This window comes from Belonocnema kinseyi, chromosome 6 (genome assembly GCF_010883055.1).
Source record: "Belonocnema kinseyi isolate 2016_QV_RU_SX_M_011 chromosome 6, B_treatae_v1, whole genome shotgun sequence".
In the NCBI taxonomy this organism is placed as follows: Eukaryota; Metazoa; Arthropoda; class Insecta; order Hymenoptera; family Cynipidae; genus Belonocnema; species Belonocnema kinseyi.
Window position 1 is genome coordinate 55,195,428 of NC_046662.1, and position 5,450 is coordinate 55,200,877.

A 5,450-nucleotide genomic window follows, 5' to 3' on the forward strand; every position below is an offset into this window, starting at 1 on the left:
TCCATAATTTTTTGATTAATCGTGTGATTTTTCAAAAATAAATTGAATAAACAAATACATTATTTGGAGATTTTTCAGCCGAAAAATTCGAGTTTTTTAATGTCAGTATTTCAGTAAGGAACTTTATTAGAACTTCAGCAACATTCGTCGAAAAAAACGAATTTTTCCGTCCACAGATGCCCGAATAATGCTTTTATTTGTTAAATTTGTTTTCAAAAATCATAAAATTTATCATCTTATCATGAATGTTCCTGAAATTGTCATGAAGTTCCCAACTGAAAAGACTGGTATTGAAAAAACCGAATATTTCTGTCGAGATATGCTTGATTACTGAATTTGTACATTAACTTTATTTTAATTTAAACAATTATAATCATAAGAGAAATTTTTTCGTATAATATTGCTTCCATTTAAATTTCTCGCAATATAACTTCAAAAAACGAATATTTATGGAAAATCGTAAAAAATTTGTTTAAAAAATAGTTTGTTCATAAAAAATTTTTTGTTAATTTGATAATATTGGAATATCCTTAACAATTGATAATCTACGCTGATAAAGCGATTTCAACTATTTTTCTATTATTGAAAGCACCGGAAACGTTAAATAGAAAAAAATGTCAATTTTTTCTTTTTAACATTTGTTTATTTATACAAAAATTAAGAACCTAATTCTCTAAAACTGAGAATATTATTCTATCTTTTGTTTGTATCGTCCCATCTCATTTCATCTCGTTCCTCACCCGAGCTACCAGCGGAAACGTTATTGACGTAAATGAAAGGTTATCAAATAAAAAAAATAGTTGATAAAAATTTCAATACACCACGTACGTTCAAAAAAAAAGTTATATTTAAAGAATTCCTGTCCAAAAAATATCTTTTAGGTAAAAGAATATGACTATGTTATCCATGAATACTGTTCTAACTGAAATTTAAACTATGCATTATAATTCTGCATCAATAATAAATTATTTCCAATATGAAAGTATACACAAATTTGAGGACTTTTTCTGGTTTATAAAGTCATCAGTCAAAAATCTTTATTTGAATGTTCAGAGATTCAAGTGCATATAAAACAGTCTTTTTAAAGTTTATTTTTGCATAAACAAAATTATTTTTGAAATAAAAATTTCTTTCGAATATTTTAAAAGATCCTAAAATATTTTAAATTCCGAGTCAAATTTCTTCAAACATTTTTTAATTCTGGAACTATGTTAGAAATTCTTTATGATCCTTTAAAATATCATAAATCCTTACAGGTCCCACAAAATCCTTCTAAACCTTATGAAATTCTTCAGAACTTTATGCAATTTTTTAAAATAATAGCTCAAATTATTAAAATCAATAGAAATTCCTGGACATTTATTAATTCGCTTAGAACTTACTTATAGGTTTTTTAAAATCCTAAATTTGAGCCTTAAATATCTTTATATTGAAACTATTTCAAAGAAATAATAAGAATATATCTGAAAAGATAAAAAAATTTTCATTAAATCCGATTATTAAATACCGACATTGTTTTTAATATCCTCGTAATTTTATTATTCATGTGAAACGAGTTTTTCAAATATGCCGCTTAATAAATCAGTACACATTATTATAATAATTATTATTAAAAAAAGGAGTGTACATAAGGCTTTTTTGGCCCCAGGAATTTAGAATTAGAGAATAATTTTCTTTATGCATCAGATTTGAGATATAACCACAAAGACCATACAAAAAATAAACTAACGAGATAAAAAAAGGATTATACTATTGAAAATCATATTTAGGAACCGTAATTAATAATAAAAGGAGTATATAATTTAATAGAAATAGAAATTTTACTCTAAATGCTATGTTTTTTATGCGTCATATGTCTACTTTCATATTTTATGACACTGCTAATGACATTTTTTTTTACGAATGTTATTTTGATACTGACAAAGCAGTTGATCGAAATATACGATCTTTCGAGAACCTCGCTTATATTAGACGAGATGAGATTTGATAACAAAAAGACGAGAGATTTTCTCATTGTTGCTCATTTCTCGTATTTCTCGCTCAAATGCAACACTATAACTCTAGTAAATTTTACTTTTATCAACAAAAAGTCATACCCTAAATTGTTCGCCTTTTCAAATACTATGAATATCCGTATAGAAAATGCTTAAATACTTTAAAAAATGGTCTAAAAAATATTCAAAATGTGCTCACTTTTTGAATTTTCATCCAAAATGGCTAACTAATTACCTTGACCTTCATTTTAAGATACTTAAAGAGTTTACCGAAGGAAAATCCAATCCGTCAATTCTTTCGAAAGTTATCGTGCTAACAAAAAAACCATCCACGAACGATCAGACAAGCAGACCGACAAACAGACAGGCTGACAGGCTGACTGACAGACCGACAGATTTTTGAAAACCAGTTTTTCGGTTTCACGGGGTCTCAAAACGTGAACATTTGACAAAAACTGGGGGGCGGGGGGGGTCAAACTTTACACAAATCTAATACCTTCTCTGATAAGAATGTAAAAAGTCATCAGAATAAATTGTGCCTCTTTTTAAGTACTACTAATAACCCTACATCAGATTTTTTAATCTCAGAAAAGTGGTCTAAAAAATGTTAATCATGCGCTCACTTTTTAAATTTGCATCCAAATGGCTGGCGAACAAACTTCACCTTTCAGTTTTCGCCACTAAAATAGTATACCGAAGGCAAATCGAATATTTCAATTCTTTCGAAAGTTATCGTGCTAATAAACTAAAAATCTGCAGACTTAGTGAGACAAACACAGAGACCAGCACACATTTGTAAAAACCTTTTTTTCGGATTCTTAAGGTTTAAAAACGTGTAAATTAAAAAAAAACGCGGAAGAGCAAATTTCACGTAAATCTAATATCTTCTCAGATGAGAATGTAAAAAGTTAAACTTTCAAACCAGAAAAGGATAAAGCGTAAGAATAGAGGAAATGAAGGAGTTTAAATATCTCAGTTTCATAATGCAAGCGAATCGAAAACATTGGATATTAGGAAAGGATGAAGAAATCAGCGGGGGTGTAATGAAACAAATATCAGAAATAGAAATAAAAAACAGAAAACAAATTTGAAAAGAGGAATAAAATTATTTGAGACGCTACACAATGACGGATACTAGGCCATGGCGTAAAGACATGGGGATGGAAAAAAACGAAGTAAAGAGGTCGCAAAAGAAATATATATTACACTCAAACTCCAAATATACTAGCTCCAAAGACACGAGGGCTCCAAAGGTACAAGCAACCTGACTCCAAAGAAACGAGATACATTTTTTCCTCCTTACACCCTCCCTATTTAGTATTTTCATTAGGCCATACAATTTCAAAATGGCCGAACACCTCAGGGATAGCCCTCGTGTTTCATACATTGAATCGTATGCAATTTACTTTTCGACGATCATTCAATGTTTTTATTGTTTTTTTAATCGTACTCTTGTATTTTATTGTGGGTTGTGCGAACAAGTATGGAAGGGACCATGGAATATAATGTCATAACATCCCAACCATTGTAAAAGAAACAAACAAAAAATTTGCCAGACCGAGTGGAATGTACAAGTTTCAGGGGAAATAAAGTTTTGAAAAAAAAGCGTTAACAATAAATAAATGCGGTTAAGCGTGGTCCTTCGAGTGAGTCAAAGATTTAAAATGCAACGTTATGTCGAAACCATTTTATATGAGGTAAGATACATTTGATAAATTTAACTCAATGCTGTAAAAAAACAAGTTCTAACCTCTAAATTCAATTGCCTCATTTTACTCAATAAATGCCAGCATTAGAAACTTTCAAAATCTTTAACAGTACCCCGGGTTTTTTTAAAAGTGTGAATACAGAGGTTAAAAGTGTTTACTTTGTTAATTGTTCGTAATATGAAGGTTTCGAATGTTTAGGTTAGTTAACGTTACCATTTGAAAATTTCTTTTTACGCAAAAATGATTAAATTAAATAGTTTTTCCCTGTACATACATACTTCAATCTGAAAAAGGTGCACTGCTTAGTGTTTGAAAATTATTTAATTCTAGCATTTATTTAGTCAAATGAGATTATCAGATTTTTAGGTTAGAGTAATGGGTTTGAAAGTATCATACGATTTCCTACAATTTTTGAAAAAGAGTTAAGAAGATTTTAATGCAAAATGTTTCAATTTGGTAAGATTAAAAAATACAAACAAATAAAAAATCAAGAAAATTCAAGAAATATTAGGTATTATGGAAGACATTTTAAATGAATTTTAAACTTAAAAGGTTTTTAGAGATGTCGATTTTTAAAGATTTTAAAACTAAACTTTAGAAGCTTTAAAATAATATCAAGCGTTTACCAGAAAATAAACAAATTTTGTTGAAATTTATGGGAAATTTTGGAAGATTATAAAGTCATTTTTTTTTAATTTTGAACGATATTTGAGAATCTTGAAAAAAATTCGAGTGAGTTAAAAATTATTTCAGGGATTTAAGACGTTTTAAATAGATTAGAAATATTTGAAAAATGGGAAATATTTTCGAAAATTTATCAGATACTTCTTGATTCCTTCCTAACTTCTAAAAGTCCAAACAATCTTCTGAAAAGACTGGAATCTTTTATAATATTTTGTAAAATCCTATAAAATATATAAATTTCTTTAAAATCTTCTAGATGCTTTTCTGACACGTCTAAAATATTCAAAAATCTTTTCTTTTTTTTTTAATTTTCTCAGGAATATTATGAAAATTAAAATTTAACAACAAATTGATCATACTTATTTTCTTGTTCTGAATCATTATCATAATTCTATTTCAACCCAGATTTATTATAACACTTCAAAAAATAATTTTTGATTAATTTAAATTTTGCTAAAGATAAAAAATATTCTTTAATGGCCTTTCATTGATAGTGACTGTACGAATGTTATAATATTTTGGCTTCGTTTGATAGTATATTTGTTTAAAAAATATCACATTTAAGTGTTCATTATTTAATTGTAATAGAAAACCATTTTTTATTATTTATCATATTCTTTGTTCATAATATGTAGATATAATAATTATATTTATTATAAAGTAGAATTATATTGTAAAATAGCAATATAAAAACTTATTTCTACATTACTATATTTGAAAGTATTTGAACATCCGTCACTGATACAAAATAACGAAAACATGAATAAGGAAACCATAAATTAACAATAAAAATTGCCAAAAATATAAATTTAAGAATTATAAATTGACCAAATTGAAAAATGAATAAATGTTTAAATTCCTATAAATATTCCTGTTCCTGAAATGTAAATTTGCCGAAAATAATTAATAAATTGCACAGACACACAAAAAAAGTGTGCGGATCTGGTAAAAAGACACACGGATTCCTATGGATTTTGGGGCGCTGAATTCAAATTCAGTATCAAAAATCACCCATCACGTCATGGTTGAGCCATAACCTCAAAAAATGACGAAAAATCATGCA